General features: G+C 37.9%; 1 protein-coding gene across 9 annotated transcripts in view; it reads left to right on the top strand.

The window, feature by feature from the left end:
- The window catches only part of ACYP2 (acylphosphatase 2), a 38,108-nt gene that overhangs the window by 8,355 nt on the left and 4,847 nt on the right, over positions 1-24,906 (top strand). For 2 of the 9 annotated variants that reach the window (XR_005819038.1, XR_005819037.1), the window contains exon 4: positions 23,102-23,243. The exons of the other annotated variants lie outside the window; for them this stretch is intronic. The gene's annotated coding sequence lies outside the window, so the exon portion shown is untranslated. The remainder of the gene's footprint in view (positions 1-23,101; positions 23,244-24,906) is intronic. 9 annotated transcript variants of the gene reach the window in all.

Genomic DNA, 24,906 nt, shown 5'->3' with positions numbered 1-24,906 from the left:
GACAAATAGTTCTCCTTCTCTGTTTTCAGTCTATAGCATTTTAGCAGTGACTAGAAAACAAACCATCTAGGGCACCAAAAACAGTCTATTCCAGCTCCCAAGTCTCCCAGCAATCATTTAATGAGATTTCAATAACGATATTTTTGCAGCAGGTTTGGTCTGCTACGTAGGGACTTCTGTGAAATCCTATTATGCTGTACAAATGCTGATCCTAAGCCTCTGGTTTTGCTTGTCATATGTAGTATGCAATTCTTTGAAATTTGATGTTAAGGCCACTACTAGAAACTACTATGGACAGCACAAGTATATACTCCAACTTCAGACCGTGTAGGCAAACTTATATGGTTACAGAGTTGCTAGGGCTTTAGGATAACGAGATGGCTTCTGTCTGCTAGTCTGAGATCTCCCTGACCTGTTCTGCTTTTGCAGACTGTGGAGCTGGAGCCTGGAAACATGTGTTTTCCTCAAGGGACTGAAAGGACTCTGGTCCTGAGCAAGCTCTGTGGAGGCTTTGTGGAGCCAGGAATGTTGGAAGCACTGGTGTTTAGCAAGCCTGCATACTGCAGCTGTCCTGGGACCAAACTTTGAAAGCCCAGGCTCCCCAGCAACCTCACAGACGACCTGCCAGGACATTCTGATGTAAATTTCTTTGGAAAGCAAATCCTGCTAGCTCCTGTTTGAGAGAAAATTGAGGGTTTTTGCTCAAAAATTCATTTTGAAGATGAACATGTTCACTCTTAGATTAGCTACATGTCTTCCATTTGATCACACCTGTACTCTATCCATGGCTGGAATTGTGTACACAAATTTGTATTTGTGCTTTTGCAACTGGCTATTGCCCATGCTACACTTTGTTTGGCTAGGAAACTGCTTGAGCTGCATTGCTCAGCTTTGGAGATAAAAGTTGATCCCCGTTGCTTGTCGCAAACATCACTTGATGTCTACTTATGCTTAAAAAAAATTAAACAAATAAAAACAACAAGCACAAACACCACCACCAACCAACCAAAACACATAGCTAGACTGTGGTCAGCTTCATGAACGTTCAGGCAGATAGGGTTCCCAAGGTACATTGAAAAATGACTGCTGTGCCCTCAAAATCCCACTGACGTTAAATGGTACAACGTGAAAAACCCTATAGGCTGTAGTCAGTCAGGGCCCCATTCTGCCTCATTAACAGGTAAGAGATGGCTACTGCCCAGGAGTAGACAGTAAAATTAAGCAATAAACCCAGGGAGTGTGAGTATTAATGTACAAATAGAACGCCATAGCACTGAGAGGAACTGACTGGCACAGTCTCACAGGAACCATTCAAGTTGTTTCCCGATTCCTGGTCCAGGATTTCACCACTCTATTCTTCTTGTCTTTCTCATCCTCTGTAGCTTAAAACAAAACCATTCAACTTATTTCATTGCTATTAATAAGAAAACCAATGCCTTTGTAGTTCTTGCATGATAGAAATGAAGTGGTTATGTATACCAACTGTCAATTTTTCTTGTTAAGTGCTAGTATTGATAATAATTAATTGGATAATTACACAGAAATTTTCTTTTTGGCCAGTGTCCATATGGACAGTATAGGCAGGAAACTCAGCCCCAGCAGTTGGGAGTGGAACGTACAAGCAATACAAGCAATTAATTGTTTCAGTGAGCACTTGTAAACAAGGTCAGCTCAGCAGGCGTTCGGGAAATCTCTTATGAAATGTGATGCTGTCTTCATTATCCTTCTAAAGGGTTTTGGTATAGGACCAAAACAGCAGGCAGGATTTCTCTGCTAGGCTGTTTAAGTACATACAACAGATTTCTTGGGACTTTCAAGATCCAGGGATAAATATTTAAAAGCAAAGAAAAAACTGGACCTGTACTCTTTTCTTTGGAAAAAAAAAAAAAAAAGTTTTTCATCTTAAAGCTGTTCCTTTGCCTGGGTTTAGTCACAATTATTCACTGAATCTAGGCTAACAAAAATCCATTTAAGTTAGTTCCTGGGTTGTTATTTCTAAGCTATTATTAAAGGAGTCTTTCCTGTTATTCCCAACCAGAAGTATGTAAGAGGCTGACAACCTAAATATTGAGCCCCACGCGTCATGAGAAATACTGAATATTTTATGTTGGGAGCAATCAGCCCTGTGGGGTGGGTACGGAGGGAATGCTGGCGCTGCAGGGGCTGCTGTGGCCTGGGCAGGGATCCCACCTGCTAGGGACCTGTCTGGCGCCTTTCCCCTGGCAGCGGTGTCCCTAACGCTAAAGGCTGTGTGGTACAGGCTCTGCTCTTGTGGGTCCTCCCAATGGAGAAAATGAAGTTCATGGCTTTAGTTGGAGTCCTGCATGGAAACTTGTCTACTCCCAAGGGGATCGTGTCACTGGGAACGTGACTCCCCGCAGAAAAGTATAAAAGGTCTGTTATTGTGTGCTTTGGAAACAGAACTTATTAAAATGCTCCAAATGTTTTACCAGCTAACGTGGCTATCAAAAGCTATGGCATTAATCTTGAAATGGATAGCTTCTGTATGAATATGGAGCTCAGGTATCTGTTGGTGCGAGGGCCTGTCTGCACATATTTCCCTGACTGAAGCATGACAGTTTTTATGGGAAACATGTTTGCCTTGCTCTGTTTCATCATCTGTTCAAAGGCTTGACGTGTGCTGTTGAGATATGGGGCACTTGACAAAAACAGCATTTTTTTTCCCTCAGTTTTACCAGGTGATGTGTTGTCAAACCCAGTATTCTTTTGGAAGAAAAGGGAGAGAAATGGCACAGTACCGAAGGCAATAAAAATGTAAAGCCTCTGGTCGATGTGAGTCTGTCCCAGGGTAGCCAAGTGTTTGTTTACAGCAGTGGTTTCCCTGGTAGGGGGTTGCTTGCTGCTGACCTTAGAGAAAAACCTCAAAGGACAAAGTGGGAAAGGACAGGGAATTTATAGTACTTTGAATAATGCATTGTTGTCAAAGTATATCTGATACGTAGCAAGTGTAAATTTTTAACAGCTGTCAGTAGGTAGAAATAAGTTCTCTGATCAACACCTCCTAAAATATAATCCAGAATTGTCATGTTCAGCTGGTCCCAAGATTAGGCAAATCCACAAGTGAAAGCTGGCAGCAGTGAAATGAACGTGAAGGGGGTGACACAGGCTTGCCCGAGGGTGGGATGCACAGTCCTTTTTGAGCTCATGTTTGGTGGCTTGTTTAGAGCATGTTGGTTGGTAACCCGCTTCTCTCAAACAGCTTCCTTGCTCTTAAAGCAGCTCAGCAGGGTAACCTGCAGTGGCTTCTGGAACTAACCTCAAGGCCATAACTAAATACAGGAGTCTGAAGTGGAAGAGCTGTGCATGCTTCCCCTCAGCATACTTTGTTTAGTAGGCAAGCGTAACGTGTTCTCTTCATTGTTCATGCAGTCATCTCAGTCTCTACAGCGAACTGCACCTTTAAAAACAAGTTCCTACATAATTAAAGAAAAAAAGGTTGTCCTTAATGGTGTAACATAACTCTGTTACCTTATTTAACACAAGCATTTATGTTTTAATAGGTAGAATTTAAGAAAATTCTGCTTAATTCTTAAAAGATGAAGTACTCTGATAAACGCTGACACAAAAGAAGTTGTTAGTTCTGGTTCTATAGCCAGGTCAAAGAAAGAGTAAGGCAGGAGAACCAAGCACTAAATGATGATGTCCTTGATTCTGTCACTTTACAGCAGAAGAGGAGCTGTCTTTATACCAGCAGACATGGAAATCCTTGAACACTTTTGCCTTCCCGGTTGCTCTGACTCCACTACAGCTTGGCAGAAAACACGATTCCTCTTGTGGCTATCTAAAAGTTTTGGATGCTTGTACTGCTATAGTGATACAAACTGACTGGAGGACAGAAACTCTTCCCCATGAAATATAAACAATTCAAAGATATTTACAAATAAAGGAGGCCACCCTCATAAATTGAGGGTTTTTTCAAAGCATACAGATCTTGATGGAAAGTTTCTTTTTCACCTTTCTTAAAGAAAAAAGAAGTAAAACTTTGGGGATAACAGCTGTAACTTAAGTTATATAAAGAGGGCCGTTCCTCAAGCAAATAAACTTTGATATGTTTTAGGTTTGGATTTGGTGAATAAAGTAACTAACTTTATGGAGAAGAGCAACAGGCTGTTCTGTGAAGCTTATCTTCAGGCACACTGACTGCTTAATTCAGTAATGACCCAGTGATAGTGTCTTGCTTGACTGTATTGCCAACTAAGATTTTTGTGACAATACTTCACCTCTTTTCTTAAAGTCTCAGTCCTTGGTACAAACTTATGTAGGAATCGAACTTCTGTTTATAAAAATAAATAAAAGGTTCCCAGCCTTGCAAGTCATAGAAAAATAAGCTCTGTTAAGATGATGCCAAAACCCAAAGGCAAGCAAAGACTGAATTTTATTTTAAAGATCTCATATGATTTTTCCTGGTTGTCTGATTTTTCTGGCACCTGATTAATAAACCTGAATGTGTGGAATTAGCAATAATATTTAGTGAAAAGAGGACAGTAAGAGCTTTAGGAATAGTTTCCAGCTGTTTCTTGTTCTGTGCTGTAAGTTCACTGCACATTTTGTTGTTCCAAACACTTGATATCTAGCTGTAGTGAAGAAAATAACTGTGCAAGTAATGCCAAGATATGTTTGTCTTATTACACTGGGTCTGATTATAGCAATGCTAATGACAAATGAGGAAAAGCAGATCCTGAATCCATGTTCATAATAGCTGGATTAATTGAATTCTGAATTGGTTTTCTGGAGTATGTTGAGCCCGAGCTATACTTGAACCTAGAGTGGGCCCCCTGAATTTCTTGGCCTCACAGCAAAGTGAAAACGTCGTATGGTGAATGCAGTTATGAACCTATAACATACAGTGGGTGTATCAATTGCTTCATGATCAGAGATTCTCTGCAGAGTGAGGATCTCATGTCACTTGGGGCTCTGTTTACTTTTTTCTTCCGTTCAGTATTCCTTTCTAGTATTCCTTTTTTTACCTCCTGCAGTCTTTCTTTGAATGCTGGAGTTCTTGTATTGTGGGATATATGGAAGCATGCAATTTGTGGTTTGTGTGGTGTCTATCTGCCTGTAGATGCTTACAAATACAAAATCTCTTGATTTATCATGGTGAAACTGATCTTTAAACTGCCTGTGTCTAGTGAAACAATAGATGCAAATAGATGCATACAGAATAGGGATGCTAGGGAAGGAATTGGAGAATCAGAATTAGAGTGAAGAGGAGAGAAACTGGTTTTGCTAGGAATAAATTTTAAAAATAACATTATGAATGACAGAGTGCATGTCTAACATGTAAGTTTTGGTGAATGGAATCAAGTAAATCTGCACAAACTTGCTTCCCAGACCTGACAGATGCTACAAGCAACTTTTTTGTTCCAAAAAACATTCTTTTAATGTTTCCCGAGTAGTTCCTGTTGGGTACAGTCATGGATTTCTGTTAGGTGTTTTTCCAGTTAGTTTCATATCGTTGGGTTGCTAGCACAAAGGAAAAATTGTCAAGTTACGGATTTTTCCCTCAGGGTCTGCTTGCTTGTACAGTTAGTGAAAATCATTTGTTTGGGAAGCAAACCTGGATATGTTTGAGATTGGCAAGGTCTTCAGTATCGAGCAAATTCTTTTTAGCTTTCTCTTCAGAACTCCGTAGGATGTACACAGTGCCAAGAAACTGTTTTCTGGTTGACTTGATGTGTACAGTATAGCTACTGTCAGGAAAGTTTTATTTCAGTGTGTAGACTCTTTTCTGTTGTATCCTTGCAAAAATGGCACTGTGAGCCACTCAGTTTCATTTCTCCAAGTACATGTACAGTTTGCAGAGCCTAATCTTTAACTTAGCACTCACTTCTGACTTGTTGTATGAGCTTCCCTAGAGCCTTAACTTTTCCTGAGTAAAATGGAACATTGATTTCTGGTGATATCCACAGTATTAGAAACTGACAAAATTATTTTTTTTTTTTTAATGATTAGCATTCAGAATCAATGTCAAACAAGTAGTCAGATTTACTTTTGAAACAATGAATTTTGGTAATTAAATATCACTTAGTACAACAGGTTATCAGAACACAATGTGATAACCAGTGCTTTTGGATTAATTAATATGAATTAAAAATTGAAGTAATAGTTGGAAATGTTGAAACAAATGGGGGAGAACTTTCACTTTAGGTGCTTGTATGTTCCATGTATTACTGTTACTGCTCCTTGGTATTAGTTTGGTGATAATGTTAGGTGATAAATGCAGAATAATAAAACACTGTCCTGAAGGACTCGAATGGAATTGAATGTGGACAGTCACTCAAATATATAAAGCAATGACTTACCAGTATCTTTAGGTTGCATTGTCCCTAGGTGTAATTTCCATACGTCTGCCCCTCTCCCTCTACACTTTTTTAAAGGCTTTACAATTCCAGAATGCTGTGACTGAGGAAATGAGATAGCAATGGTTGTGATCCATCTAATATACTTGTACAGAGCATAAGAATGGGGGTGGACAGGCTGTGAGCATTCTCTAAGAATACCTGGAGTGAGAACACACATGCAGATGACACCTCAAACAACTCCAGCTGCTGCTGTGCAATTCCATACTTCAGTAGGAGGCTTGTAAACTGATTTTGACAAAGTACGTGTCAAGAGCAGTTTCCAATGCTGATGCAAAAGGGTGGCTGCACAGACAAGGGCATCATGTCAATACTAGCAATAGGCTAATACTATCTGTGGAAAGCATCTAATATCCACACCTATGAGTAGCAAATGAATATGCTTAAGGAAACTTTGGCGGGGGCCAGGAGAGAGATCCTAATGTTGGTATTGTAACTAAATCGTAAGTTGGTTGGGAGTTGTAGTGTGAGTATACTTGTCAACTTTTTAAGATGGTATTTTTTTAGTTGTCTTACAAAATTGCTGTGGACAAGAATAGTTTGCAGGTAGACCTGAACTGACCAAAGTGTCAGGAAAATGCGTTTAGCATTTGCAGAAATTTTGGAACTACAGCGAACTGAGACATGACTGGAAAGAATAAGAAGGTGACTAACATTTTTTGAGATTATGTTGTAGGAACAAAAGCATCTTTGTCTACTTAATTAAGTTGGATTCTAGGTAATGATGTTGCTATTAGCCTTCAATCTTTAGCAGGATGGCTGTAAAAGTTTTTTATTAATTTATTCTACAAAGACTTGTAGAAGTCATGGCTATATGCATTGTGCTAAAGAACAGTGATCTAGAGACAACTTACACCACTACGCATTGGTCTTTGGCCTGCACTGCAGAAATGAGGGTATTTGGGGTCTCTCAGTCATAAACACCAACAAGTTATGCAGTCTTCTGCCTCTGTACTTCAGCTTATCCCAGGCTAGAGAAAGAACCTTGTCTGACCAGCTAGCCTGTGTTCCTCTCTTCCATCTTCCTATCTTTGTTTCTTTCCTGAGTATCACATTGGTTTTTAAAGTTTGCTGCTAAAATATCACTTCTTTTCTTGTTTATAAGCCATACTTCCTCAGTCATTAGTACTGCAAAAAAAAAAAGGAGGAAATGGGCTTTATACAGAATACAGTGCTCTTTGGACATTCTGGATGTAATCAGTCGTGGAAGTAATGTTGCTGACATGTTCATGAACAGGTATTAGCCTGTGTCGCTCTTAAGCCTTAGGACTGCTAGGCAGAAGCACTGATATCGCTGTGTATCAAACTGGAATACAGATTCTTTAAATGTCCACGCTATTTTTTGTACTATAGGTAGGCTATGGTCAATACTAGATATTAAAAAACAAATAAAGATATCTGTTATTTTAGATAGAGTAATACTGGGGAAAGTGTGTAAATACTTTTTTTTTTTTTTTTTTTTGAGATATGCTGGTGTGTGTAACTGTAACAAACTCTCATGGTGAATTTAATGTGCAGGAACTAATAAGTTAATTCAACTGGAGGGTATAGAAATCTCAGGGATCTAAAATTGGGTTCTCCTATGCTAGTATCAATTTTTAAAGGTTACTTATTTGCTACTGAACTTGAGCTATTACTAAAGCTTTGTTAGAGTTCTTGATGCAATTAAAATGATGGAAAAAACCTTTTCATGTGGTCTGTGTCAATGAAGGGATTCAACTGGACACAGCCTGAGATGTTCCCATTGTAACTTGGTAGATATGACAGAATTGTTAATCTTTTTTTTTCTTTTTTTTTTTTTTGCTTTGGATATGTGTTGTTTAAAGGTAGTGCAATAAATGCGGAGTTCATATGTATTAGCATATTGGGGGACTGAAACTATGCTAGATTCAGGTTTGATATGAAATAAAATGGTTAGAAGTTGAAGTACTGCATACCTTTCTAGGAATAATCATGAATTTTATGAACTACAGGATATATATGTGTACATGGACAAATTCTTCAGCCATCATTACAGACATGAAGCAACCTGGAGATCCTCTGACTAGGTTTACTGTACTGTAAAGGTCATTTATAGTTCCTCAGCCACAAAATGAGTGTTTCCATAGCTGAACTCATGCATAAGGCTTCATGTCAGTCTATCATGGGAGGCTTAAATTGCAATTGGCTTTGGCCACAGTATTTTCAGCTGTAAAGCTATTGGGAAGTGTGGGGATTAGTGTGTTTGTATTCGGAGGATTTGATTCTCCTGTGGTTTAAACGATTTTTTGGTTTGCTTGAAATTCACCATTTTTGTATATGGTATAGGCTTTGTAGTTCAGTGTTCTAACACTAGATGTCAATCTACTTGCATATGTAGAGGTTGCAATGTATTTTGCCTTCTAGATATTTCTTTCACCAACTGGACAAGCAGAATCCTGTCTTCCACCGACTTTGCAGGGAATTCATGTCATGAGAAAAGAGGAATTTAAATGTTGGATTTCTTGTAGTAGCCAATATTGAAGACAATTTCTTTAAAATAAGACATGGCAGTTTGGGGATTGCATGGAAAATATTTGATTTCCACGAAGCTGATTGACAGCTTGAGTTAAAGGAGTGTCAAAAACCTAAAAGTAGAAGTTGGAAAGATCTAGATGGTAATCTACTTTTCTAATTTCTAATGAAAAGAAACTTAAACATTAATATTTCTTATTGACTGCTGCTTCTTGTATTTGAACTTTGTAGGTACTGAGTTTAATAAAATGGCTGAACATTTGTCTGTTGGTTATTATTTTGTTGTTTGGGTAAGGCTTCTGTTTACAGAAAGAAATTCTGAGTTCCCTATAAACAGAAGCTACAAAAATATGAATGCTAAGCTAGAGGGAATCATAGCTGTGTGCTCATGTCACCCCACCTCTGTTCTGTTTGTTCTATTCCTGTAGCAGGCAGTGTGTTTAGGGATACAAGAGGAGCCAAATTTAACTTACTAGGAACATTGTCATCATAACAGTGAGCATGAGAGGGAATCTTGAGTATGAAACCTTTAAAGTCTGAAAACATCAATTCTAAACATATACATTTTACTTTATAGGATACTGTACATAATACATAAAAATGGAGCAAAACTTGTTTCAGTGCTTCTTTTCTGTTGTGTGCCTGCAGAACAAAACAATCTGATTTTAGCCTTACATTAGCAGACATGACAGGAGGCATTGTAAGTCCATTTAACATTTGTCAATAAGCCAGGAGACACAGGTCTTAGCCCACATCTGTGCTTATTTAAGGATGAATGTTTTGGAAGTGTCTGTGGCTGACTGAGATGCCTGCATCCAGAGGAATCCTGAAATTTTTAAGTGATGAAGTGCTATTTTTGTAGAGGTAGGAGCATTTGGAGGAACAAACACTTGAAGTTAGCTTTAATATTTCTGATACCATGCTTCTACCATCTCCTCTGTCTTTTGTTCTAATTTTGAGATGCAGTGGTGAAAAGAGCTGTGTGAAAAATATAGTACTGTGTGGAAGTTAGGTCCTCAGCACAAACTGATGTATTCTGAGAACCATTTGTAGCTGGTCTTTGCTCCTAGTAATGTCGATGTAAGCACACTGTTTCTAGTTAGTATTGGTTTTGATGCTTAAGCGCCATTTATGAAAGTGTTTTACATTTCAGTGTTGCAGAGACAGTAAGAGAACCGGAGAACATTTTAGACTGGCAGCAGCACAGACAGGAGCAAAAAAACAGCAGGAGGCAGAGGTTTCTCTCTTAAGTATAGTATCTTACTCTGAGTAACAGTTTAAAAATAAATGGAGCTAATTACTGCTGTGAATGCTATTGGCAGAACCCAGGGAGTTATACTGAGGTTTTTAGGCACAGAGCAAGTAACAGTGGCTGTAAGTTTAACTTCCTCATTGTGTTAACATCTTTCATTGTGCTGTATCTACAGTTTTGTGTCAGATCTCTGCTTTTTTTCATTTAAGAAAGTACATTTTTAGATAGCACTAAAATAGCTAACTGGTCTAACAGCTTGCAGAACTTTTGGACAGAGATAAATGTGGTTTGTTATAAAAACTTGCTAATGTCCTTTGTCATCTCTGCCATTTTGATCCTGGCTAGCTTCCAAAACTGGATTTATCTCTGCGTGTCTGTGGAGGTTTTCCATGGGCAGGGAGGCCTGCCCTGTGGGCTGGAGCCCTGCCTGGCATCGCTGAAACGCTGTGTACTGTGGCCCTGTACCTGAGCTGCCTTTCCCAATTGCAGCATGTCCCAACTTAGACCCTAGTGTTTGAAAAATTTTCTACTCGGGCAGTGTTTTAAACATGTTTTAATCAGTAGCTGTCAGATGAACTTCACTCTATCTGGAGGTATTAAAACAAATTGTTTCTGCCATGAGAATGTCTGATGTTACACTGTAATTCTGTCAGACTGAAACATTCAAACAGCAGTAATTCTGTCCTTAGTATCTTGCAGGAGTCTCCTTCTGATTCAGGCATATTGGTAGTGCTATGCAGCTATAGGTAAAATTCTTCTCAAGGAAATGATACATTGTTTTCTACATGTCTCTGCCTGTTTGGGTGACAGTTAGTATGCCCATATATATGAATGAAGGCTCACTTGCACATACTTCAATGTTTAATATGCTTTCTAATTGCATGTTGGGCAATTGCATCAATTGCTGAATTCCTCAAAGATTCAGGTAGAATAAAGTACCCTATGACTTCATATTTTTTAATAGTTATCAGTACACTGCTTTAAATAACTTTTTGAGGTTTTTCTATTTTCATTTAAAAAAAAAAAGCAAGCTCTGAAGTATGAAAGCTGACTGCTGTTCCAAATGATTTAGAGATCTGGTATATTGTTTAGACATCGGTTGAAAGAAGTGATAGAATATAGTGAACGTGACAGTAAAAAAAAAGTAGTATCATGTCCAATTAAATTGTTTTTTTATTTACCTTACATTGCTTCTGGTGTGAGCAACCAAAATGTGTAGCTGTACCTGGCTTTGTGGTGGTTTTGTCATGGTAGTGAATTGTGTCTGGGTGATCACTGCTGCCTGAGTAAGCAGGGGTAGTAATACACGTGGGGCTTTCTCCTATTTCCACTTCTTTGCTCCTTGGCAAAATCACCAAGGCAGAGCATTTCATGCACTGATGCTCAAAGTAGAGCCAGGGGATTCTTGGAAATGCAGCAATGCATAATCCAAACTCCCAATGGAGCTTTGACAGACCTGTCCAGTCTCGCACTGTTTTTCATTCATGGAGTTGTCTGGAGAAAATAAAAGGGGGTTGGGCATGGAACCTGGTTCTAATGTCTGAGATTGTGACAGCATCCTTCGGCTGCTGCACTGACTCACTGGTCAGCCTTGAACCCGAGAGATCCTGCCTTATCAGCCTGGAAGGCAGCTGCCTGCTCTCCATGGGTAGTGAAGGTGCTGCCTGGCTCTTCCGCCTGCCTGTGTGCTGGCACAGAGGCTTCCAGTCCTCCATTTGTGGCAGTATCTCTTGAGAGGCAGCACTGGAAAAGTGTGTGAATGGCAAGATACGTCCTGCTGCCAAAAGACAGGATGCTATGTGTTCATGTAATAAACCTTAATAGCAATCTGTAACATAGCTTCAGGTAGGCTGTTCACAACTTATTTAAGAATTCTAAGTACACAGGGACTTGAATTTCTATTTCATGAAATTGATTGCAGATGAGGAGCGACATGGACCTGAAATTCTTAAAGAAATTAACTCTAGCTCATTAATTAATGCTTTTTTTTTTTTTTTTTACAAGGTCAGAAAATCGCTTTAGCTCACAGTGGAAGTGCTGTAAGGTTAGGGTGGATACACTCTGTGAATGAAAAGATGCAATAAATATTAAGTTCAAAGCAGAATGCAGTTTCAATTGAGTGGCAGCAGCTGCTTTCATTATCATGCATTATACTGAAGAGCTATCAGAATTGCTCTAGGTACATTATTAACTAGAAAGCCAAACTAGATCCATATTGCAAAGAACAAATTGCAAGGTATGACATGAGTGGAACAGAGTACATGGGAAGATAGAGGGAAGATGGAGGCATTTATGTAACATTACATATATGTCTGGCTGCATGTATCCTTGAATATCTTTATGTAGTGTATTGGTGGGAAGACTTCAGGGACCAGTGATGCTGTCCAGCTGATGCCTTCTTGACTGCTTTACAACTTAGAATTACAAGGCTGAATGCTTGAAATACTCCTGAGGTGCCAATCACACAGCATTGCAGGGGCCCTGAACCAACCTTACAGGGATGTAAGTGAAACCAGATGTGAGTGCAGGCTAGCCGGGAAGAGAAGTGTGAACTTGATTGTGGCAATTCTAAGCTTAAAAAAAGCTCTTCCTAGCAATAGCTGGTATTTTCTGTTGCTTCTGAAACTCTCAGTGATAGAATGATTGTGCCGAAGTATTTTCTTAAAGTTTTAAGTTTTTAATGGGTTTTGGTGCCTAATTCATCACGGAAGCTCAATACTTGTAAACTTTTAAAAGTGGAAATGGCTTGGCTTGGAGATCTTCTGGTGGTTTGTTTATAGCTTATTTCTGTGACTAGAGGTTCCTGGAAGGTGTATGATAGAACGTGGTCTTCATAGTTTGGCTTAATTTAGGGTTTTGTTCTTCAGGGCTTTATATCAATAGAAGACTCAGCTTTACAGAGTGAATGAGTTGCTGTTCCCGAGGAATGAACTGAACAGGGCAATTACTATTATTTTGTAGTTCACCAGTGTGAAACCCTGTTAAAAACTGTGGTGCCAACCATTGCTGTGCTTTCTAACCCATGGAAAGACACTTGGGCCTATTCCCTGAACACTGGTATCTTAAACCAAATGAAACTATTGAACATATACTATTTTAACAAATATTTATCCAATAAGTGGCCAATATAGATCAAGAAATTAATGAAAAATATTTCTTAAAAATTTCTTTTAACTGCTGGAATGAGTTGCATCCTGTAGCCAGCATTTCTCATGCAACAGTTTCATTATTATCTGAAAGAATTTTGCCATAAGGGAAGTGTTTTGCATTCCATAGCGAATGTATCCCCTGCCCTAAAGAACAGTAAATAATCAGTAATTGTTTGGGACTTGGAACTTTCTTAAACAGAACGTATTTTACAAGCATATCAATAAAGAAAGTGTTTTGAAGGTTAGCTACTAACATAGAACAGAGATTTAGGTGTTCTTTATCAGTTTTGCAGAAGAATCCCTAGGTTGAAGAGTATACTGTCTATGTAGTTCTTTGTTTCTTTCACTTCTCATGTTAATCTGTTCTTTTTGCCTATAGGTTTAGAGACATGGCAGGTCGTGCCCATTTCCCATAGGGAAACTGTAGGTAGGGTTGAAGCTAATGTCCTATCATACTCACCCTAGGAACCCAGACGCATGAGCCCCCATTTATGTGTATGGGTATCTCCAAGTGATGGCTTGTTCATCTACACCTGTCACTTGATCATCCATCACACACTGGAGATGTTCTTTCTCAGGCTTTACCCAGATGTGAGGTTTTACTGTGCATCTCTTTTTCTTGAATCTACAAACCACCCACCAACAAGGTAACCTCATCAAAAGGTTTAAGGTGGCTTCCTTATTCTCTGTAGACCTCTGTGCCATTGTTCATATAGACTGGAGTCATTTTAACCATGACTGTCAAAACCAGAGGTTGTGAATGCTGATGTGCTTCAGGGTGCTGCTGTAATACGTTCTTCTGTCTTTAATTTTGCATATTTAGGCACATGATTACTGCTCTATCTTTGTCAAATTTAACTCTGCTTAAAACAACTTCTTGGATATGGTGTCCAGCCAGGTTTATCATAATTGTATTGCTGGTCTATTTAAATGTTAAAGCTATAGCCACGTGACCATTTCAGTTCTGTGTGCTTGTAGTAAACGTAACTGTATTAAAACTATACATAGGGATCAAGGTCTGAACTGTTTATACATAGTTTTCTGTTCTGGTAATCTGTTCCCTTTAGAGTTCTCCATGTTGCATTTTTCCCCACTGTAATTTTTCTTAATCCCTGAAGTAAAGGTTCTGCATGTATATCAAAAGAAAAGAAATAAACTTCATGATCTTCCAACAAGTGCTCTGTTGCTACAGGGTTTTGTCTGTTTACTTGTTGGTATTTGTGGGTCATGCCAGTGGTGTTTCAATTGTGTATCTGGGAAAAATGCACAACACTTTTCAGATAAAATCAATGTTGTTCTGCATTTTGTGAAAGGTAGGAAACCTCATTCCTTTATTCAGTTCTTGGATGCCATCTAACCTTTCAGATACATCAGTGCTGTTGGTTTTGGAGAGTATCAACTCTAGCAATTTGGATCTTTCTCTGTGCCCAGACAGTGAAGGACTGGTAGGCACAGCAATCTAATCTAGCTTTCAACCCTCAGTGTACGGAGAGGAGTCTGAGGGTTTCTCAACTGTCAATTACAATTTGCTTAGTTGGGCAGTGTTTAGTTTTGTCTTTGTTGTTTTACTGTTCCTGCAAGAAGAAAGCAAAGCAGATGTTAAATACTCTAATTAAATCAAACCCTTTTGAATCTTAGCTGTGATCACATTGTTTTCTATCTGGGTAAAAGGGTGTTGCCTCTTGAAGTTCATATTGGATTTTTGCTTAAGATACTAAATCTGGTTTTCATAACATAACGTGCTTAATCTTTGAAACAACTATACTGAGATGTGCTTACCATTTTTGGGGTATACTTGTGAAGGATCGGACTCTTAGGTTAAAAACTTAAGTGATCCTGAAAAGAAAACTCTTTAAGTGGCCGGTCAACTTTCACAGGCCTCCACTGAACTGATCACTAACTTACTTTGTAAATGAAGCAGTGTTAGCAGCTGAAATAAGAAATGGACCATTTTCTATTTGTGGATTTGGCATCTTTGTCTTCCAGTATTGGAAAGTGAAGTCATGAATAAGTGTCCAACAATTAAAACAAAAAGTGAGGTAGATATGTTTATTTTAAAGCTGCAGTGCTGGGTGTTTATCTAGTTTTGGGGAAAAATTAAGAAAGCATATCAGCACTTCTGTGTTTATTGCATGAATATATATGGATGAATAAGCAAAATCACATAAAAGAATAAAGTGTTGTTTCTCCTATCATTAAAGGAGAGTGGAAAAACAGAATGATTCATGTTGTAGTAGTAAAGGATCTGTCAATTCTTGCATTATAAACTCTTGCTTTCCGTTGTTTATAAGCAAACCAAAAAATATGTAGGCGAGACTAACATCCTGTATCAAGTTGAAAGCCAAAACGGATGTACTGTTTTAATTAAATAGAAATCCTTTTTGTTGCTTTTGTATTATAAGAGACAAAGTTGCTCTCTAATAGCAGGGTGGAAGTAGTCTTTGCTTGCAGGCACCTTGTTGGTAATAATTCTTGTAGCTCTTAGACTTGAGATGACATATTTGTCATGCAACAAAGGAGCAGTCTAGCCAAGTTCAATGTGGGAGCTTTTAACTAACTAATACAGTGGTTTTGTTGTTCCTGGTGTGTGTATACACACTGAGAAGTTCGTAGAAGTGCAGAAGACCTAGGCATATGTTTTCCTTTAATTTTAATGAAAGTTCTGTGGCTAAATTCCATGCATTGCAATGAAAACTGAGTCCACAACTGTGTATGGGATTGCTTAAGGCATGTTATATGTTCAATTCCTAGAATCAGAATCAGTGTTACGAGTATTTACTGTCTAATGAGCTGCTAGCAGAAGTCCTTGGTGACTGGACTCGTACATCTGTTTACTTCCGAGTACCAGGATTTCCAGTCTCCTGGATTTGTTTGGTGTCGCTGCATAATTTAACATGTGGTTTGGTGTGTGTACCCAAGAGGAAGTGTGAGCTGGTGGTTAAGATAGCATTGGTATTCAAGAGTTTGAAGTATGTTTTGTCTGACCCTGATCCTCTAGGAATGCTAGTCTTTTGAACTGGAAATCGACATGCATTTGAGAACATCTATTCTTGTATCCAGAAGCCTCACAGTGAGGATCTAGCTCTTATCTTTTTACATCATCTATAATGAGGGTTTTGTCCAATGTGGTATGTCTATCCCTCTATACAGTACTAGGAGGTGTTACTTTAGACATCTTTGAATATACGCTTTCTAATGAAAATTTGCATATAATACTAAGCTTCTAACTTAACCAGGAAAATGATTTGGTATGATGTCAAAAATATAGCTGTTACTTTGGACTGCCTGTATTTCTGCAATACATTGCACAAAAATGGTGAATAAGTCTGCTGGTTGATAGTATATAGGATGAAATTCTGATTCTGTCATTGGAAAGCCTTCCACTGATTTCCTCTGGATGGGAATTTCACACAACTGGGCTGCTCTCCTATGGAGGGTGCTCCATCAGGGTAGACTGCCCTCACTGAAAGCAGCACTGCTCCCAAAAGCGGGGGCAAGCAAAAAGACAGAAGTATGCTGTCTGTGCTAGATGCAGTAGCAAAGGACTTCTAGAGATGGACATATTCCTAAATTACATGTATTGGTGGCGGGTCTGCAACTTGCAGGGTCAGGAAGAAGCTGTGAAGTTGAATTTTTTGTCTAAAACTTGCTTCTTCCACTGTAATTCGCTGTTTCTATGACTGTTCAGCCAGGTCTGGGTTACCACAAACTACATTTTATGCAGAAAACTTGGGCTTTGTATGGTTAAAGGACTTGTATTTTCTGTTTATGCCTTCTGTTTTCACCGATCTTACCAGTGAATAAGATGGGAAGCAAAGCACGGTGACCAACTAAGGTGGTTAAACGCTGCCTTGAAAGGTGGCTTTCTCGACTTCTGCCAAAAATTTCCTCCATGGTGTTGGTCAAGACCAGGCTTTTCATAGTGATGTCTGTTTCTTGTACTAGTGCTCAGTTTGAGACCCTGGAAAGTGACTTGCAGAAGTGATATGCACTCAGATCCTTCCTGGTCTTTTACACACAGTGATGAATTCTGTCATGTAATCATAAGTTTTCTTAAAAATAAATCAGGCTGCTCATATCACAACAGGCACTCCAATTCCTGAAGGCTTTTAGTGGCTTTGTCTGTAGCCATGTCTGTGGTCCAGCCACCCTTTTCATTTGATGTGTATTATATCCCAAATTTTGTTGCAGCTGTTGTAATTTGAATTTCTTACTTATGTAACTTGTATGAACTGTTTGGACTGTTTCCTCTGCAAAATGAGGAAGCTGGGGCACACTCTTGTTTTTGTAAAAATGCATGGTGACCTGACTTGTTCTGACACTAATTTTCTGAAATTATTATTTTAGAACAGCTCCTCCAGAATCAAACACTGCAAGTGTTTGTAAGTTTTCATGATGCTTGCTCCTAAATTATTTGTTTGGTTATTTTGCTTCCAAGGTCTTGGTGTTGCAAAAAAAGAAGGAATGTATTTTATTCTCTGTGCAGTTATAAATGGCCAAACGGATTGTTATGAGCAATTTTTTAATAAAAAGCGCATGAGTGTCATGAGAGGTCTTATTCTAGGAAACATGCCAGTCTTGAATGCCTGTACTTGAGCTATCTGCCTTTGGAAATCTTTGTCACTGGAAGCACCCAGTAACTCTAAGTTATTTTGAAATGAGTTCCTTAAAATTAGTTATTTAAAAATTAGTTAAAATACTTGATTTTTTTTTTTTTTTTTTTACTTTAGGGAACTAGTAACTCCAGACTTCAGTCCTGAATCCCATCCTAATATGCATGTTAGCACAGTTGCAAGTCAGGAATTATATTGGTAACAAGGAAAGGGTTCAAAGTTGCACAAAGGCAATCATCATCATACTGTGACCACCACAGAAAATTCTCTAAGTCAGGAAATACATAATGCAGCTGGGCATCGGTGAGTACACCAGCGAATGATCTCACTTCATTAATGCTGTTGGAAGGCCCTGTAGAGTGCTCCAAGCTTTGCAATGGAGAAAACTTTTCAAAATGGTGAGTCATGACTAGCCCATCAACTTTCAGTACTCACCCTTTCTTGCATTAATGAAGCAGTGGCAATTGGTTCTGAAACATAGGTTAAGTCAAGCATAATATTAATTAAATTTGTACATAAATTTCAATAAAAGTTGGCTCTTAATGAAATCTCTGGGGTTTTCCAGGATTTTGTAATTCTTAAATCAGGATACAAGTCCTAAGTAGTCCCTGTAGCTATCTACAGTATGAAAGTGATAGGAAACAGATCAGCCTGTTTCAGTGGTCAGGCGGGATAAATGGTCAGGCAGAATAAAATCAAAAAGGGGGAAGGGAAAGAAATGGCATAGATTACAGAAAACAAATGAGACGTTTAATACTTCTTGACAGCGCCTGAAGCTTAAGGGAAAGATGAAAAAATAGAACGATTTGAGTTTTGGAACATATCTGTACTTTGCCAGTAATTCTGTTCTTACCAGGTACTTAACAATTATCAAAACATGTGTGTTAAGAAATTGTTGTTACTCTTACCCTGCTGTTATACTCCTCTTTTGCGACACAGCAATAAAGTGGTATTGCCTGAGCTATCAAAGATCTTTGTTCAACAGAGTATGCTTAATTACATACTTAATAAAATACGAGCTGATTTTTATTTAACTCTTACCACTTACTTAACTGTCTTAGTGTTTTCTGGGCGTGTTATTCCAAAGCACCTTTTTTTCAGTTTGCCTCCTGATGCACATTTCTTTTATCAGCCTACAACACGTGAAGCCTAAGGTACGAAATTAAGACTTGATGGAACAAGACAAAATGCTTGTTAGTAGTTAACAATACCTATTTATAAGGAGTACTTCAAAAATAGTATGGGCCTATCAACTTTCAAAAATGATTTTTTTTTATTAGATGTTATTTTTTTTTGTCATAGATCTTTAAGTTTTGTGAAAACAGATCAAGCTTATTTCACTGCCTTCACTGGAAGTGTCACTGTTGCATTGAGTAGAATTTTGCTTTTCTTATAGTTCTTGAAATCTGAATCCTTTTTTCTTTTTTTTTTAAGTACTTTATAAAAAAAAAAAAAAGTACTTCTAAAGGGCAGATCCTAATGAGACAGCAGGAAGATGTCCAAAACAAATGGAAGCTTAGAAGCTCGGGGGAAAGACCAAGCCCATTACCTGTATGATGAACATTTACTAAATCTGCTGGTTTGGTTTTCTAAGTGGTGCTTGAGAAGGTGATAGTTCAGGATTTCAAATCTGGCTTTATCTTTTAAGGTTTTATTTCTGGGAAAAAAAATAAAATAATTCTCCTACTTGATTTATCTCTTTTGCAAATAAACAGGATGTTTTTTAAAGCATATAGTTCAAGAACCAGATTTATTTAACAAAAAAATACTAAGTACTACAGCACATGAAACATTGAATCACAAAGAATGTGAATTAGATTCTAATTGAATAAATATTAAAAACTTTGCTTTATTTTTTGAAACAAAAACATTGAACCAAAATGTGTTCATGCTTTGATAGCTTTTTTAAATAGCTTGGAGCTTTGATATTAAATGTGTTTATTTACACTGAATATATTCATAATGACAGTTTATAGATTGCAGGAATGGACTCAATCATAGGCATGATTGCAGCACTGCTGCATCTCACATGAACTTTTTTTTTTTTAACAGAAACAATAAACAACGCATGGAGAAATTTTAATTTATGGTAACTAATCAATTGCAAAGGTGATTTAAATTATTAATTACAGGGGATATTATTTATACACCTAGCTTGTACACCACTCTACACCACTACATTCTTTGTAAAACTACATTCTTTGTAAACATACTGTGCTGGGTTCACCTCAAGAACAGGTTCTGGTGTGCTGGAAACAACAAATAGCTCTTGTGGAATAAAGAATGCAATACCTATAATGTATCCTTATGTTAATCTCTTGCATCCTCCTTATTTTAGCTATGTTGATAATTCAGGATGCTGTGATTTTTTTGCATTTAATTCCTGACAAAGCTCAAGCTTAAACTTCCACGCGTAAAATTGAAACAGATTGTTGGCTACCGTAGTCTACTTGGTGCTTTTTTGAACAGCTATGCTCTCAAATGGAGTATTGATTATTATAGTAAATTTCTGTTGGTTTACCTCATATGATAAAATACCTACTATTTTATATCACAGTTGCTTTTAAAGTTTTTTGAGGCTGTGGGTTAAAAGATGGATGTAACTACTTCCTTGAAAGTGTGCAACTTAAACTACACTACATAATTTAATTTAGTAAAGGTGGGGCGGGGAGGAGCTGAGCTAGCTGAATGTTTGTTAAGAATGTTTCAAAACACTAAGCTATAGAAAAATGGAAAATAAAATTCTGAGTTGTTACATACTTTCTGCCAACAGGCATCCATTTCTATAGGAGTTAAACAAAATATATGTTGCTGTTGTCTTTAAAATAAAGGTAGTTTGTAAGTCCCAGCATACATTCATCAGTTGATCTAATAGTAATAAAATGTATCTGAGATGCCAAAATAGCCAAAGTAAATATTTCAGCTTAAAATGGGTTTGGCTGAGATTTTTGTGACTGTGTGGGATGCGTTTTGTTTTCACTGCTAAAAAAAGATGGGCAGGCAAACGTTTTGTGCATCTGAAAGCAATTGTACATGCACTTCAGCATGAGGAACAGCTGGACATCCGACTGCCTAATCTGTGCTCACATGTGGATGCTTATATAAGGTACTTTGATAGAAACAGTCACTTGTGCATGTTCTGAAGTGAGCTGACCCTTTATCTCCTGAAGCATTCAAACAGTGGTATCTTGGGAAGGGGAAATGTGTTGCAGTAACTGCAACACTGGAAGTGTTAGAAATTCTCACATGGACTTGCTTTGTGCTCTATAATGGGAAGCTTTAAAAATTGTGATACTTTCATTTTAAGATCTCAATTTTTTAAATAGTTAAAATAGTTCCAGTTAAAGCAGTTGGACAGTTTGCATCTTCTGAGTATCTTTTTGTAGCTATCTTGACTTTTGAGGAAAATAGCATGAATCCCAGTCGTGCTTGAAGGAAATCGCTGTGTTTTGGTCTGGCATTATTTTTAGTTCTTGCATAATAACTTAATTGTATATTCTGTGTAAATTGTATCTTCTCTGCAACTCTCAGAAGATCAGTAAGCATGGTAATGTGGGAGTTAATCTTCATGGTTTGTATGTTTGCCTCCCTTGCTGAACCCCATTACAAAAGAGCAGAAAAGTGTAGTCTTTGGAACTTAGGACCACATTTGTTGTCTGCACAATTTGCAGCCTCATTTGAATGCTTTTCTGGACTGTGGATGCATGTGGGTTTAATCTGAACTCGAACTGTATGTCTAACTGAGCTCTTTAAGGGCTCTCTTATTTTTACTGGGCTGGATAACGAAATGAATTTTTAAGCGATACTGCTGATTTGGTCAGTGTGATGCTTAATTATGGGCTGCTATCAGAGTTGCTTTGAAATGCCTAAGGTTAGCATTTAATCAACTTTTTAAGTTAAAAAATTGATGATCAGAGGCAATGGTATTTTTATTTCTTGCTCAACTATAACACAGCTATTGGCTTTAAATACAACTTATGTTGGTGGTGGATACTAACCAGTTACCAAGTGTCAGAGAACTAGCTTTTCTTAAGAAGCCTGAATTGGTATGCTAACAGCCAAGGTTCCTCATTTAAACTTCTTGTGGTCTTTCATTTAATAGATGGGGTATAAGAAATCATTTTTGATTGCTTTCTGTGTGATAGAGTGGTGTTAGCCGAAATTGTACTCAGTTTGTGTTGTGAGCCAAAACTTACCCTGTAGGAGGCAGACCTATTACAAGGAAAAATAATAGGCCTTTGTGCTTTGTAGGGCTCTCTGGTACGTTTATTGCTTTGGGAATATAAGACATAAGTTTAACAGGATGTTCTCATTTGTCCTGTGCTTTCTATAGATCAGCATGACATAAAACCTATTTTGAGTTACTGAAATGGCTAACTTTGTTTTATTTTTCATTTCTTTACTCTTCTTCATTGGAACAAATGTATGTGATATTGCATATCTTTTTCTGAGTTTTTTGAGAAGCCAAATGTGATTTTTCAACTTCTTTTAAATGAAGAGAGATTCTGATAATTTTTATGAAAATGCACTTATGATTGCATGCCTGTAAATAACTAAATAATACTTCAAGTTTACAAAAATATTTAACAAGAAAATCCACATCAGATCTCTTGTGTAGCACATAAGAAAATCTTCAATTTTGCTTTCATTTATTTGGGGGATCATTCTGCCTCTTTAAGATGTAGACATTTAATGTAGATCAGATATGAATAACAAAGTAAATTTCAGACTCATTTAGAGTGGAAAAGATGTTCAAGATCTTCAAATGTCAAATTTGAAATACAAAGGGTTGAATTCTGTGCTAGTGCAAGCTAGTAGTGACCATTTACATAAAAAGAAAATCTTCCCTGATAACACATACAGTATGCAACTAACATCAACATTCAAGCCACTTTTCTCAGGTTAATGAATAGAAATGAGACACCAAAATATATGTATTTGAAACTTACTCAACATTGTCACACTTAATTTATACGTTTGATCTATCAGTTTCTGCTAATTTGTCCTTGCTGTTGATATTATTTTCAAGTAGTACCCTGAAGAAACTTGTGCAATGTACTCTCTAGAGAAATGCTAGCCTTGAGTACAGCAGGGTTTGTCAGAAAAGGAAGAAATATAAACAAATTAATAACATTCATTTGTCAGCTGTGCTTAAAAATACAAATTCAAACACTAGTTTTGATTAAATATATTTTTCTCCCCTTTCTAAAACAGCTGTGGACTTGACCCACTGGATATTTTAAGAACTGGCTGGTGTGATTCATGGAGCAGCTAGCAAGCAAGCAGAAGCAGCACAGTCTTCCCCACGCCTACAGGCTTAGTTCTGTTCTGGGGCACCACACCTACGCCTGAGCAGGTTGCTTGATTTCTGGCCCATGCATTATTGGCCTATATCCTTAGACGGCTGGTGTTTTTCCTTCCTTCCTTTAATGCTCTGAAGTAACCTGCCTCTTGGCTTTGATTTGTTGATGGACTGTGGTGGGGTCATCCTAGTACAGGCGTTAAAATTTCTCTCCCTTGCACTCTGCCTAGTTCTGCCTCTGCTAATTCCCCCTTCTTGCAGGTATGTATATGCAAAAGGTGTGGATGTACAACTAAGTGCACACCTTTGATCCTGACCTAGTGTGTGGACTGCTGCCCGCAGTATTTCTGGCATTTTATCAAGCAGTAAGCACAAGAGTTTAAAAATCTCTTGCTGCCATTTCCCTGAGGGGAGTGCAGCAGTTTCCATGGCAACAGAGGCCCCCTTTAGTACAGCTCCACAAGCAGCCGCATTTCAGGTCAGGCAGCTTCAGGTTTTACTCCAAGCTACAGCCTACATTCAAGAGTTACGAAAAAATAAAATAAATACAAGGAGCAAAGGAGGAAGGTTGGTAGGAGAAATTTGACTAAGTTTTGATTGAATCCTCTTGACTTTATCCTGCACCAAAATGTTTGCAAGTCTTCCCTGGATTCTCTTGGGGACCCTTTGCACATTCTCTGGCTTCAGAATGTTTTCTCTATTTTGTCTACCTTGACTGTTTTTGCTAAACTTAATGCTAAATGTGGTGTTTTTTTCTTAGGCCATACAATTCAAATAATGTCAGACGGCAATGTTTTCAAATACTTGTTGTTAAGGTTTTTGTTACCTTCCTGTTACTTTCTTTCACATGAACACTTAACTCTATAAATTGTTTCCACATTCCTCTTTTACTGTTAGGGCCTTGCAACAGGAACAGAGGTGGAGGGGTAGTGGAATGGCTCTGCAGTAACCTATGAGCTGTAACATGCCTCTACTATACAGGCTGCAAGAAGCTTTAGCTTTACGTGCATTTCAGGTGTATAAAACAAAAAGGCTTTAAGTACAATCTTCCTAGTCCTTAAGATTACAGAGAAAGCCATGGTTTCCAAGCCTAAAGTTCTTTGTAGATGGTGAAAAGCCAGACAGCAATGAAAAAATTGCATATTTCTGTTCTGCAGACACTTAAATATCGGGATTTAGGAAACCGTGACAGTACTGTTTCAGAATACAACAACATTTTGGAGGTATTTCATAAATATTTGCAATCCGAGTCTATACACTGTCTCAGATGTAAATACAGTCTTCAAAAAGCAACATTCTCTCAAATACTTTATCCGAAACAAAGGGAAATAAATTGTAAACACATCAGTGCCTTTATTCTCTCCCCCTCTAAATACAGAACACATTTCGCTTGTTCTACTGTAAGTAACGCTGGGGTTAAGACAAAGAGAAACAAATATATTCCTAAGCTGTGCCTGGCTCACCAATGTTGATGCCGTAGATCACTTTTCAGGTCTGTTTTTAGCATTGTAGGCTGTAAAATGCTGTGGTCTCAGTTATATGTAAAAAGCCCAACTAGTTTATTCTAAATAAGTCCCCATAGAAGCATCCTATGTGTATTGATGATTTGATACAGCGTCTAGCAAAGGAAAAATGTCTTGTTCATTTACGTGCTTGTTTGGAGAAGTTGTGGGCGTACCAACACTTGATAGATTCTTTCCATGTAAATGCAGCGGTA

Source organism: Cygnus olor, chromosome 3 (genome assembly GCF_009769625.2).
Source record: "Cygnus olor isolate bCygOlo1 chromosome 3, bCygOlo1.pri.v2, whole genome shotgun sequence".
NCBI classification, from domain to species: domain Eukaryota; kingdom Metazoa; phylum Chordata; class Aves; order Anseriformes; family Anatidae; genus Cygnus; species Cygnus olor.
Note: the sequence above shows the minus strand (reverse complement) of the source record. Positions and strands in the feature narration are given on the sequence as shown.